Consider the following 14,864-nt stretch of genomic DNA (forward strand, 5'->3'; position numbering starts at 1 on the left):
GGAAAAGGACCTTTTAAAAAGGAAAAGCTTCTCATTCTTCAAAGAACAATGATGAGGCTCACCAAGTAAGAAGTCAGGCAATGCTGATGAGAGGAAGAAGAGACAAATAACAGGGATTGGACTTCTTGCTGAGGAATGCTAAGGTGGTCACATAGGAACCTAATAAACAGAATGGGAACGTCTATTGTTCATAATAAATATGAACCTGGGACATGATGGAGAGCCTCTTGAGACCCGACACCCACTACCCACTTCTGGTAAATTATAGAGCTTAAAACAAATAGATTAATTCAGCCTGAAAGATGGTACTGAAACTGGCTGAGATGTGATCCATAGCTAGAATATATGGCTATGGGAGGACACAACTAATTCAAATTGAATATTTTATTTGGGGTTCTTTACTTGGAATCTGTGAACTTCTTGTGTGTGTTTTTAATTTTGATGAGTATATTGCAACATAATTGTTTCCTTTATAATTTTACATATTTTATTTTATGAATTTGAAAATTTTATTATTTCTGAGAAGAAATCCGTAGGCTTTACTAGAGTCTCAAAGAGTCCATGGCAGAAAAAAAAGTGAAGAATCCTTGTGGGGGAGGTAAAGTAGCTTTGTTAGAGCATTATAGATTTAGAGATGGAAAGGACCTTAGAGACCATGCAATCCAACCTTCTTATTTTACAGATGAGAAAACAGAGACACAGAAGATTTTTAATGATTTGCTCAGGGTCATGTCTGAGGTGGGATTTAAACTCAAGTCTTTCTGACTCTGGTTCCAGTGCCCTTTGAATTCATGCTGATTCTCAAGAAATTATAGTAACATTGTTTTCCATCTTGGGGAGGGGGAGCAAGGTAGAGAAGGAGAAAAATTTAGAATATGAGGTTTTGCAAAGGTGAATGTTAAAAACTATTTTTGCATGTATTTAGAAAAAAAATACTATTAAAAAAGAAACTATAGTTACATGAGGAAATTCTTAAGCTGAATGGGGAGAAACATGGTGGAAAACATTTAAAATTTTTTATTTTCAAAACATATGCATGGATAATTTTTCAACATTGACCCTTGAAAAACCTTGTGTTCCAATTTCCCCCCTTCCCAGACCCACTCCCCTAAATGCCAAGTATTCCAATATATGTTAAACATGATTTAAAAAATGTTAAATTCAATATAGGCAAATATATTTACACAATTATCTTGCTGCGCAAGAAAAATCAGATCAAAAAGGAAAAAAAAAAAGAAAAAAATTCAAGCAAACCACAATAAAAAGAATGAAAATGCTATGTTGTGATCCACCTTCAGTTCCCATAGTCCACTCTCTGAGTGTAGATGGCTCTCTTCATCACAAGATTGGAATTGGCATCACTCATCTCATTGTTGAAAAAGAGTCATATCCATCAGAATTGATCATCATATAATCTTGTTGCCATGTACAATGATCTCTTGGTTCTGCTCTTTCATTTAACATCAGTTCATGTAAGTCTCTCCAGGCTTCTCTAAAATCATCCTGCTGATTGTTTCTTATAGAACAATAATATTCCATAACATTCATGTACCATAACTTATTCAGCCATTCCCCAATTGATGGGCAGCCACTACATTTCCAGTTTCTTGCCACTACAAAAAGGACTGCCACAAATATTTTTGTACATGTTGGTCCTTTTCCCTCTTTTAAGATCTCTTTCAGATACAAGCCCAGTAGAAACATTGCTGGATCAAAGGGTATGCACAGTTTGATAACTTTTTGGGCATAATTCCAAATTGCTCTCTGGAATGGTTGGATCCATTCATAACTGGTGAAAAAAATTTAGATGAATGAAGAATTAACTGAAGAAACATGGCAAAAGTATGTGATATGAACTACCTAATTAGAAAAAAGAAATAAATCAAGGAGGAAGTCTTCACGAAATGGATTGCAAATGACATAGAAACATGATCCCTTAATGATAGAAGACTTCAAGAGACAATTTCATGTAATGAATTTGTAGTCAATGAGCCTGAGTTCACATCTTGGTTCTAACATTTACTTTCCATATAACTGTAAGTTATACTATCTTTCTTAGCTTAACTTTCTTCAACTGTAAAATTAAGTGGTCAAACTACATGAAATCATCTAGAATTTCCTAACTAAAAGAAGTAATGATTCTATGGTACTCTGGGTTAGATAGCATTTGGAGCATTCTATTCAGTTGTGGGCACCATGTTTTAAAAAGGCCTTTAGCAAATTGGAACACTAAGATGAGAAGATCGGAAAAAATGTCATAGAAAGATCAGTTGAGGGAATTTGGGATGTATAGTCTGGAGTCTAAGGTCCCTTAGGTATCTATGATTTTCACTTGCTCACCCATCTTTGGGGTCTACCTTTCACTCAACTCTCATGTGTGGCTCCATGTAATAAAACTGTCCCTGCTGATGGGCTAAGGTTGAGGATAACTGACAGACCTCAAATACGTTGGTGAGTTAGGGAGATATCTACCCCAAAGAATATGAAGATTTCCTGTGGCAAAATAGTCAGATAAGAACAATTTGTTCCAACTGCCATGAAGGAAGCTGAAGCAGACACTGTGGAGTACTTAGAACTTGGTTACATTTGGAAGATACCAACATCATCCATTGTATCCAGGCTACATAGCCAGTCATCTTGATTTTTGTCCTGCCATTGGACCTCATTGACTCTGGAAGAAGGAATGAGGTTGATTGCATTGCACAACTCTGTTTCACTTGAATTCAGTTCATGTGCAAGTCAAGACATCACCCTGTGACGGCATTGGTCCTCCTGGAAAACAAAGGACAAACAATAACAGAGCCTTCTTTTTGCTAAAAGGAAAAAAGTTGAAATCTTGACTTATTTTAAAATAATATAATCCTTCAAAAGTTGAAAGAAGAAACATGGTCCATCCTGAAATTTATAATAGATAAGAGGGAGAAAAGTTGAAATAGTCTAATTTACACATTAGAACAAATTTCAAAGAATCCAGAGGAAAAAAATGGATGGAATATAACAACTTAAAAATCGTACTTGTAAAGTCAGAACAAGAGTAACGGAATGCTCTCGGGAACTACATTCTGATGAACTCAAATTACTTCAGTAAAAAAAGAAAAGAGGTGCTGTTTAATGAGAATACTATGGATGCACAGAATACTCATTGATCCACTGAACTTTTTAAAAGGCTTGTAAAGAAGATTCAAGGAAAGACAGGTGACTGAGAGTGAATTTAGTCCTGTAAGAAAGAATATCATAAACATTAAAACTCAAAATAAGCTTAAGTGCTGGCTCAGGGTAGAAAGAGCACTATGATAGAAAACTAGAGTTGGGCAAGTGCTTTCACAGCTCACAGGAAAAAGACTTGAGTGTTTTAGTTGGTGGTAAGCTTAGTGAGTCAACAGTGTGGTATGGCTAATAACAACAATAAAAATCTGATGACATCTTATGCTATATTAACAGAGGCATAGTGTCCAGAACAAGGGAAGAGATAGTTTCATTGTACTCTGCCTGGGTTAAACAGCATTTGGAGAATTCTATTCACTTGTGGGAAGCGTGTTTTAAGAAGGCCTTTAGCAAATTGAAACAGTATGATGAGAAGATTGGAGATGATGTCATAGAAAGATCTTAAGGAATTCGGACCATTCAGTTAACCATCAAGTCGACAGGCATTTTTACTAAGGACCTACTATGTGCCAGATGCCCTGCTAAGCACTTAGGGATACAAAGATAGGCAAATAGTCCCTCCCCTCATGGAGCTCACAATCTAATGAGGGAGGCAACATGTAAATGATTTGTGCAAAGAAGACATTTGTAGGATAAATTGCGGGAAATCTCAAAGGGAAGTCATGGAGGTTAAGGTGGGTTGGGAAAAGCTTGAAGGTAGGATTTTAATTGGCACTTAAAGAAAGCCAGGAATTCCAGGAGAGAGAAAGAAGGACAAAGAGCATTCCAGGGATGGAGGACTATTAGTGAAAAATGCTCAGAGTTGAAAGGTAGAGAATCACATATAAGAAGGGAACACTAGTAAGAAGGGATAGGATCTAGATTGTCAAGTATATGAGCTTTCATGTGGAAGAAGAATTAGGCTTGTCCCCAGAGTAAAAAAATAGAAAGAAGGGGTGGAAGGTGCAGAGAGTCAGATTTAGTCCCATGTCAGTAAAAAAAATTTCTTAACAATTAGGTCTGCCTGAAAGTGGAACTGGCTTTCTCTAGGAGGGGTGCATTACCTCACCCTGGAGGTCTTCAAGCAGAGGCTGGATGGACACCTAATTCTCTGGAATATTATAGATGGGATTCCCAATTAGGTTCGGGTTAGACTATATAATCTCTGGGCATCTTTAACTCTAATGTTTTACTGATTTATGATAGTGATGGAAGACCCAGATGTCTTTTAGAAGCATAAATTAGAGCCTTGCCTTTTTGATAGTTTTAGCCACCAAAAGGAAGAAGGGAACAGCTATTTGGTACCCAATTCTTACTATGAAGGAAGGACTGGTTCATGAATTAGAATGGGAGCCCTGGGAGAATGTGACAATGTCACTTTGGAATTTGTCATACCCAAAAGTGAGGGTAGAGTCAGAGGAGGAGTCAGATCTTAGCAAAGAAGAATTCAAAAAGGCCAGAATAAAGAGAGAGCCATAGACTCTAGAAGGAAAGTTAGCTTAAGGAGAATGTGAGAGCTTATCAAGAATTAAATTCTGATGATATTCTGAATGATCAACAATTCAATTAAACTAGAATTTATTAAGCACTGACTTTTTGTGAAGCACTGGGGACACAAAAGATGAAAAGGAATAGTTCTTGCTTTCATAGATCTCATTTTACTGGAATCCCAACAAGGAATAAAAGATATTTTGCTCTTTACAGTAGCTGCTGCTGCTGCTGCTGCTGCTGCTACTACTACTACTACTACTACTACTACTTCTCCTTCTTCTTTTTCTTCTCCTCCTCCTCCTTTCTTCTTCCTCTTCTTTCCTTCTTCCTCCTCCTCTTCCCTTTTCTTCTCCTCCTTCTCCTTCATAACTGCTTCTCCTAAACCACTGTAACATTTGCTACTGACCCTGGCTCTTATTACTTAAAAGACCAGGTGTGTTATATTTTACCTTTTCCTCCAGAAGACCCTAAGAGAATTTGGAGAGGGACTAGGCTCTCTGCAACTAGCTCTAGTCCCTCCTGATGTAGTTCTTTGAGTATAGCAGGATCCTTTCCACTAGTTCCATTTATTCATTCACACATTAGTTTTTGCAAAGACATATTAACTTCAAAAGTTATAATCAGAAATGCTCTAAATCACTATTGAATAATTAAAATAATTCTGAGGTACCACCTCACACCAGATCATCTAGGATGATAGGAAAAGATAATGATGAATGTAGAAGGGGATGTAGGAAAACTGGGATATTAAGACATTGTTGGTGAAGTTGTGAACTCATCCAGCCATTCTGGAGAGCAATTTAGAACTATGGCCAAAGGGCTACAAAACAAAGGGTTGCATATCTTTTGATAACAGGAGTTTCACTAATGGGTTTATATTCTAAAGAGATCATAAAATAGGGGAAAGTTCCCACATGGATAAAAATGTTTATAGCAGCTCTTTTTGTGGCATTGGAAAATGAGTGGATACCTATCAATTGGAGAATGGCTGAATAAATTAAGGCATATGAATATAATATGAACAATATTATTGTTCTATAAGAAATGATGAGCAGGATGATTTCAGAAAAGCTTTGAAAGACTTAATTGATGCTGAGTGAAGTGAGCAGAACCAAGAGAACATGGTAGACAGTAACAGCAAGATTATGTGATGATCAACTATGATGGATTTGATTTTTCTCTACAATAGATTGATCCAAGACAATTCCAATAGGTGTGGGTTGGAAAATGCCATCTTCATTCAGAGAGAGAACTATAGACACTGAATGTGGATCAAAGCATAGTATTTTCACCCTTTTTGTTTGTTTTTCTTTTCCCTTTTGTTCTTATTTTTCTTTCACAACATGATTAATATGGAAATATTTTTAAATTATTTTATATGTATAATCTATATCAGATTGCTTGCTTTCTTGGAGATAAAGGAGGAAGGGAGAAAAAAAATTCAGAACTAAAATTCTTACAAAAATGAACACTGAAAACTATCTTTGCATGTAATTGGAATAAAATACTATTGAATTGAGAAAAAAAGACATAAACAAAAATATACAAATTTATCTCCCCAACCTCCTAGCAGGTGGAGGGCATAATTACCCTGTTATCATCTCAGTTTTTGAACAGGGCAAAGGGATTAGGTTCCAAGAACACAGTCCCATTTCCAAGTCCAAAATTCTCCTTGGGCTTGAATCCAGATCTTGGCTTTTTAAGGTTTTCTTGCTACATTATCCCACCAGGAATCCTGGCTTCAAATTCTTGGTCTGAAAGAAATTTCTACTGCCACCCATCTCCTACAGGAAGCTTTTCCCAAGCCCTCTTGATTCTAGTTCCTTCCTTTTCTTAATCATTTCCTGTTTGTCCTGTATATAGTTTATTTGTTCATATGTCTTCTCCTTTAGATTGTAAACTCCTGGAGTGCAGGGACTGGTTTTTGCTCCTTTTTGTATCTATCTCTAGGTTTAGCATAGTACCTAGAATATAGTAGATAAATGTTTTTTGATCAACTAATCTTAAATTGAGAACAAATGAACCAGAGCAAGACAAATACCTCAACCTATTTTTTGGAACTGAAAAAAGAGGAGAGGGGGAGGAGGAAGTTCTTCCTCTTTCTCCAGTTCAGTTCATAGTGCCCAGAGTTGGAAAGAGAGAACAGAAAAGTTCACGAGCCAGAAAGGGATACAGAAATGGTTATCTTCTCAGTTTTGCCAGTTTTAAAGATACTAAGCAACCAATCAAAGAAGGTTTTATCTACCCATGTGGTGAAAAATGTTTCCATTTTAGGAGATTGGGCATGGTCAGGCAAGCCCCCTTAGGGGTGCCCCCATGTTCAATGAACTGGATGTGCTCCAAAGCTCCCTTTATACAACTATTTCAAGAAGAGCTCTCACAGTACTTTACTTCACACTAGTCTGTCCAGCCTTTTTCTCATTAACTGTCTGACCCTCTAACAGGAACCCTTTCTTTTCTCCCCACAATTCTCGACTTATGAATCATGATCAAGTCAACTCTGCCATTGTTCCTAGTTGGGGTCAATTGACTTCACATAATTTTACCAACCAAAAGGTTTCTTAGTAGACCTTTACTTCCATTTGATTATAATCTCTTCAATTTGAATATAAATTCCTTGAGGGCATACTCTGTATTGACTTTTCTCTATGTGTATCCCCAGTGATCCTCATATAATTAAATATATATATATATATTTTTTTCATTCATTCATTTAAAAACTTCTAAAGAGAACAGGGCAACTTCATAGAACACGCTCCATAAACTCAGATTCAAAATGAACATATCAAAAAAAAAAAAAAAAAAAAAAAAAAAGGAAATGGGGCACATAATAACTAGAGAAAACCAGAAGGAGCTGTATGGACCAAATAGAATAATGATAAGAAGGCTAAGTTCATGGTGAGCTGAGGTTTTAGAAAAATGTAAAGTATGACAAAACAGGCTATTAAAAGATATATTTGATGCAAGAAAAGGAACAAGAAAGGGTAGGTCCACTACTTCTGCCAACAAAACAATTACTAGTTAATATTTTGCTTCTATTTTCTCTGTCAAGGAGAATGCTCTTCAGATTAGGAAGGGCAGAACAAACATAGTTAAGGGTAAATGGGTTGCTGAACAGAGGTGACGCATAGGAGAACACATAGCAACATCAGATGAATTTAGGCCCTTGACTTAGACAAATTTCATTTCAGAATATTGGAAGAATGCAGAGATTCAATTGTGAAATCCTTGCACTGTTCATGGAGGGATCATGGAGACGGGAGCAGTGTCTGAAGCCTTAAGCATAGAATTGAGGCAGGAAAGCATAAGTAGTGTTTAGGAAAGAAGGAACAATCCAATTTAGCTGGAATCTGGAGGGGAGTGAGGCAGCAAAGAGAGTTTGGAGTTACATGATGGAGAACTTGAATGGTGGGTTGAAAAGCTTGGCCTTCATTCATTGAAAAGTTTGTAGGTACATTGAGGTCATTTTGAGCAGATGAGTGATGTGATCAGAGATATGCTTTAGAATATTAATCTGGCAGTGGTTGGTCTGCAGGATGGATTAATCTGGCAGTGGATGGTCTGCAGGAGGAGAGGCTAGATGTGGGGGGTCTAATTACTCAGCTATTAAAATAGTGCAGAGGCCAAATTAGAGTGTTGGCGGAAAGAATGGACATTGTCAATAGCAGCAAATAAGAAATTAGGGAAGCTCTCCACTAGATGAAGCAATTTTGTATTCAGAACAACAAAGAATTCAGTAAAGGTATAATGTCCTTTGGAAGCATCAAAAAACCAAGATCTTAATTTAGGATGTAGCATGATGGAGATCTTAATGGAGTGTAACATAGTGGAGAAAAAGCACTTGGTTTGGAATTGGGAGACCTGAATTCTAATCCTGTTCTGCTGTTTCTTGACTTGTGAGTCAGATCACCTCTCCACGTATTACAAGTTTCCTCATTTGTAAAATGAGAGTTGGACTAAAGGATTCCTTCTAGTGTTAAATGTTATGACACAATTTGTAGATATTGTCTTGATTTTTATAATAATGATACTTAACATTTAGAGGATTTCAAAACATTTTACATAGATTATTTAAATATATATACAGATAAGTGGCAAAGTAGATAAAATGTGAGACTTTGAGTCAGAAAGATTCTTAATAACCTCAGATTCTTAATAGCAAATAAGCAACTAATTAATTATCTGAGGATTCAAACTCATGCCTTCCTTACTCTAGATCAGCCCTTTATACACAAGCTCCCTTGATGTATCTTAAAGATATTTTCTTGATTTTGTTGTAAAGTCATTTTTCAATCATGTCCGACTCTTTGTGTGACCTTTTTGGAGTTTTCTTGGAATGGTTTGTCATTTCCTTTTCTGGCTCATTTTACAGATTTAAGTGGGTTAAGTGACTTGCCCAAAGTCACACAGTTAATAAATATTTGGGGAGCTGGATTTGAACTCATAAAAATGAGTCTTCCTGACTCTAGGCCCAGAGCACTAACCATTGTACCACCTGGCTGCCCTTCTTGATTTTTTAAAAAGGAGAAAAAAGTGAAGTCAATAAATTACAGACTAGTACACCTGAGATGGATTCCGGGCATATTTCTAGAAGGGATTGTATAATAATTTTATGAATACTTAGAAACGAAAATATTATTTACTAGGACCCACCAGGGACTGACCAAAAACAATTCATACCAGATTAATCTCATTTCCCTTTTAAGTGGGTTTTTAGCCCATGCCAAAAATCAGAGGAATGTTATATGTATTATATGTCTGGATTTCAGTAAAACATTTAACAAAATCATGATAGCCTTGGGGTACTTATACCCGAAGAGTGTCAATTAATGGATTACTACCAACCTGTAGACAATTCAGTTCTCTGTTATGATCTGTTCAACATTTTTAACATCTACCCAAACACTGACACCATACTCATCCAATTTGAATGTGGCAAGAAGTGAGGGGGCTAAATAATGCACTTGATGGCAAGAGGATCCAAAATTGAATGGAATAAAGGGGCAAAATCTAGAAAGATGAAACTTTATAAGATATAAACAAAGTTTTGCACATAGATTCAAAAAATCAATTGTACCAATAGGGAATAGGAGAGATGTGGCATTTCATTAAGTCAACATTTATTAAATAAATGCTTACTGTACTATAACATTGGACATAAATGATTCTGAACTATTCATAGTTCACAAAAGAAGACTTGAGTGTCTTAGCTAACTTAAAATTAATGGTGTGATGTGGCTGACAGAAAGGCTAATGCAATCTTAAGCTTCTTTAATGGAGTTAAAGTATTCAGGGGGAAAAAAAGGAAGTGATTTTCATACCCTGAACTAAATAGATCAGGATATCAGGATATTTTCAGAGGAACACAGACAAACTGGGGGGAGGCCAGAGAAAGATGATGGGACTCCATGCCATATGAAGAATAGCTGAGGGAACTAGTTAAAGGATACAGCACCTGGAAGAGACAATTCAGTCATGATAGGTGTCTTCAAGTATTTAAAAGGTCCTCTTGCAGAAGAGGGACTAAATTTATTTTTCTTGGAGCCATAGGGCAGGGCTAGAATTTATGGATAGAAGTTATAAAGAGTCAAATTGAAGCTTAACATAAATAATTTTCTATCAATTCGAGCTGTTCAAATATGGAATGGTCTTCTTCATGAGGCAGCAAGCTCCCTATTTCTGTACCTGCTCAAGTAGAGGCTTGACGACCACTTGTCAGAGATGTTCTTTAAATGATTCATGTTTTAGGTAAAAGTTGGACTGGATAATTTGTGAGATCACTTCCAGGGCTGGAATTCTAGGCTTCTACAATTATTTGCCATTTTTCCGTCTCCTCCCTTTTCCAGTCTCCTCCCTTTTCCATTCTGTGTTGGTTTAGGTTATTGCCTTGGCTTTTTTTTTTTTAATTATAGCTTTTATTTTCAAAATATACACATGGATAATTTTTAAATCATTATTCACCCCTACTAAACTTTGTATTCTAATTTTTTTATCTCCCTTTCTTCTCCTCCCCAGGCAGCAAGTGATCCAATATATGTTAAACATGAGCAATTCCCTATTTACTTCCCTATTTACATATTTTCACAAATATTATGCTACACAAGAAAAATCAGATTCAAAAGGAAAAAAAAGAAAAAAGAAAACAAAATGCAAGTAAACAACAAAAAAGAGTGAAAATGCTATGTTGTGATCCACATTCAGTTTCCATAGTGCTCTCTCTGGGTGTAGATGCCTCTCTTCATCACAAGATCATTGAAACTGGCCTCAGTCATCTCATTATTGGAAAGAGTCACATCCATCAGAACTGGTCATTGTATAATCTTGCTGTTGCCATGTACAATGTTCTCTTGGTTCTGCTCATTTCACTCAGCATCAGTTTATGTAAGTCTCCCCAGGCCTTTCTGAAATGATCCTGCTGGTCATTTCTTACAGTAAATTATATTTCATAACATTCATATACCACAACTTATTCAGCCATTCTCCAACTGATTGACATCCACTCAGTTTCCAGTTTCTGGCCACTACAAAAAGGGCTGCCACAAACATTTTTGCACATGTAGGTCCCTTTCCCTCCTTTAAGATCTCCTTGGGATACGGCCCAAGTAGTAACACTGCTGGATCAAAGGGTATGCACAATTTGATAGTCTTTTAGGCATAGTTCCAAATTGCTCTCCAGAATGATTGAATTGGTTCACAATTCCATCAACAATGTATGAGTGTTCCAGTTTTCTCGCAACCCCTCCAACATTCGTCATTATCATTTCCTGTCATTTTAGCCAATCTGAGAGGTATGTAATAGTATCTCAGAGTTGTTTTAATTTGCATTTCTCTGATCAATAATGATTTAAAGCACTTTTTTCATATGACTAGAAATGGTTTTAATTTCTTCTTCTGAAAATTGCCTGTTCATATTCTTTGACCATTATCAATTGGAGAATGTTGCCTTGGCTTTGAATGATCCCCTTAATCCAAATCAAATGACCAGTTCTTTCATTAAGCCTTTTTCAATGATGCCCTCAACTAAGTGTGAGCTCCCCACTATTATCCCTATATATTTAAAGATCTCCTTTCAGGACATCTATCACATTGGATTTTGTTTTCTTCCTTCCTCCCTGTCTCTCTCTGTTTCTCTGTGCCTCTATCTTTGTTTTTGTCTTTCTGTATCTGTACATGTCTCTCTGAATGTCTCTTTTTGTTTCTATCTCTGTTTCTTTCTCTCTCCTCCCCGCAACTGTCTCTCTCTGTGTATCTCTCTTTCCCTCTCACCCCCTTTCTCTGTCTCTATCCCTTTCTCTTACTGCTATGACCCAATGCTAGGAAGGGAACTAATGCTAAGCACTTTACAAATATTATTTGATCCTCAAAATAACCCTTGGAAGCATTATGATATTATAGATGAGGAAGTTGAGGTAATGGCCTCAGGGCCACACAATTAGTGTTTAAAATCAGATTTGAATTTTGGTCCTGACTTCAGACCCAGTGCTAGGAAGGGGACTCACTACATTGATACAGCACTCAATTCTGTCACCCAATTGGCTTTAACTCTATTGCAGCTGTGATCTACCAGCCTCAGTCCTCCAAGCAGCAAGGACAACAAGCATATAACACTACATCTCATAACTTATCCTAATAATAATAATAAAACAACAACAACAATAATACAGAGGTAGCATGATGTGGTAGTTAAAAGTCTAGTTTTAGGATCCGGAATATCTGGGTTCAGGTATTTCCCCTGATACATCCCAGCCGTGTGACCTTGGGTCACAATGTCTAGCATCCCCCACACAATTTTCTAAAACTCTAAATTACGGATATATAGCTTATTTGCATTAGTGGAGGTTATGTTCACATTGAGCATTATTCCATTGATAAAATCATAAGCCTGGACCAAACCAACCAACTAATGAATACTTTAAGATTTACCAAGGGAGTTATTTACAACATTTCATTGATCATCCCAACAGTCCAGGAAGGGAGGTATGCCAAGTATTATTATTTTCATTTTACAGATTAGGAAACTAAGACTTATATGACTTGCCCAAGGTCATAAGTGTATTAAGAGATAGAATTCAAACTCTGTTCTACTTGTTTCTGAAGAGTACTGTTCTAAATTGCCAAAGCAATACCTGCATCACCACAAGCATCCTTATCCCAGGCTGCTTTCCATAAAGATGCAGGATTTATCTTAATACGTCTGGAGGAAATACTATGAAGAGGAAGTGTGCCCATAATGGATAGGGCACTGGAATTGGTATCAGCAAGAGTTTGAAACCCACCTCAGACTAGGGAAGTCATTGAATCAGTCTGTGCTCAATTTCTATCTGCAAAATGGGAGTAGGGTAGGGTTTCAGTGGTCTCTCAGTTTCTTTTCAGCTCTAAACCTGATTCTGTAATAATGTTTACTTCTTTTTTAACCCCTTTCTCTAACATCTTCCTTTTAAACATGTCCAGCAGCCTTAGTGACCTCATTCATAAAATGGGGAAAATCTTAGCACCTCCTTTGTTTCATGGCTATTGTAAGGACCAGATGAGATAACATGTTGAAAGTGTTTTGCAAACCTTATATAAATGTCAACTATTCCTGTTATTATTTTAGATAGCTGCCCCCAGACAGCTGCTAATTCCTGAAATACAATTTTCCATAGCATAGCTGATGACGTTGATGTGTAAAATTACACAATTAAAACAATTTTATTTTATTAAAGCTTTTTATTTGCAAAACATATGCAAGGATACTTTTTCAATACTGACCCTTGCAAAATCTTGAAAATTACTCAATTTCTGATCTTTTTTTTTTTTTTTTTTTGTATTGAAACACTAAAACTAAGATTGGCCAGAAAGCAAATTTATCCGTATCAGTCATTTATAACAGTGTAGTTTTGGTTTGGGGCTTTTTTGTCTGATCTTTCCTGAAAATGGGTTTGAATAGAAAGGAGCACGGAAGAAATTATTCCTTTCCTACCTGATACAGCTGTCTATAGAGAAGTCTCCAGGGAGACTCACATCACACAGGGCTTATAAAATTAGCAATCAGAATATCCCAGATAGTACTTCTAGTCTTGAAGACAATCATCCCCTCAGCCAAAGGTCCTCTGAGCCTTGCCTTGTCTCCGAGGTCCCTTACCTCGGACCCCACTTCTTGAGGGATGAGGAGATTCAGGTGTAAGGATGCTAGAAATTGAGAGGCTGGGAACCCCTGGTCCCATACTTTCTAATTGGATCTTTCAGTGTTTCTGCAACAAGAGCCAGCCTGCAGCAACATCCTCCCCCCACCCCCAAAGTCAGAGTAAGAAGGCTCTTAAAAGGGCAATAACAGACTAGGGGACACCAATCTCCAGAGGAGCTGCTTGAAGAGGGAGTTGTGAGGCGCCTCTGCCTTTGTGCGGGACTAGGTGGGGCCGGGCCCAGGTGTACCACTGGGGGATCCCAGAAACAGGGGTGGCTTAGGGGGGCAGACTAGACTCCTCATCCCTCGAGCAGGCCCCAACAAGCTGCACATTTCTCTGGGGCCCAGCCCAGCTCTGCCTGTCAGACTCATGCTGGGAAGTGAGCCAGGGCTCCCCCAGGCCTCAGTGGGAGGTGATGGGGGTAAGGGAAACATTCTCAGGGCCCAAGGGAGACAGGAAAAGCCTCCAGGAAGGAAAAGCAAGAGGGACTTGAGAGAGTGAGGAAATCTTAAATGTTCTGGGGTTCGGTTTCCAGAAGTCAAGTGGGGTTGAATCCTCCCTATAGAGTGATTAGTCTTGTTTCTATTTACGGAGTCTCTCTCCACTGGATTTAAGATTCCCTCTTTAATCAGTCTTTCAAGTTGCTTCTGGGAAAACAGAGTGTCTCTCTTAGAAAGCCTCTAGCTCGTCCTGCCCCTACTTTAGTGAGAAGGAAGAAGATTGGACCCCTGGCCTTTCAGTCCTTCCTTGCCAAAACTTGAATCCTGGACTCTGACTTCCAAGATGTGGGAATTAGGGACTGCTTTGGGGCCCCATGCTCCATGATTCACCCCACTAGGCCTGCAAGGCTTGTTGTGCCAAGTCAGCCAACCCCTAGTGATGGGGAGGTTGATGGTGTGCCAGGCATGAGAGAATAGGCCGTGGGCTGATGAGGGAGCTGACAGGGTGGAGTCTCAAAACCTGGGATCTTGGTTCATTCCCAAGAACTCCCAACCTTAATTCTGCCTACTTTTAGGATCAGGGCGGACTCTCCACAGCTGCCCTGCCTTCCTCAGCCCATTG

This window comes from Antechinus flavipes, chromosome 4 (genome assembly GCF_016432865.1).
Source record: "Antechinus flavipes isolate AdamAnt ecotype Samford, QLD, Australia chromosome 4, AdamAnt_v2, whole genome shotgun sequence".
Taxonomy (NCBI): domain Eukaryota; kingdom Metazoa; phylum Chordata; class Mammalia; order Dasyuromorphia; family Dasyuridae; genus Antechinus; species Antechinus flavipes.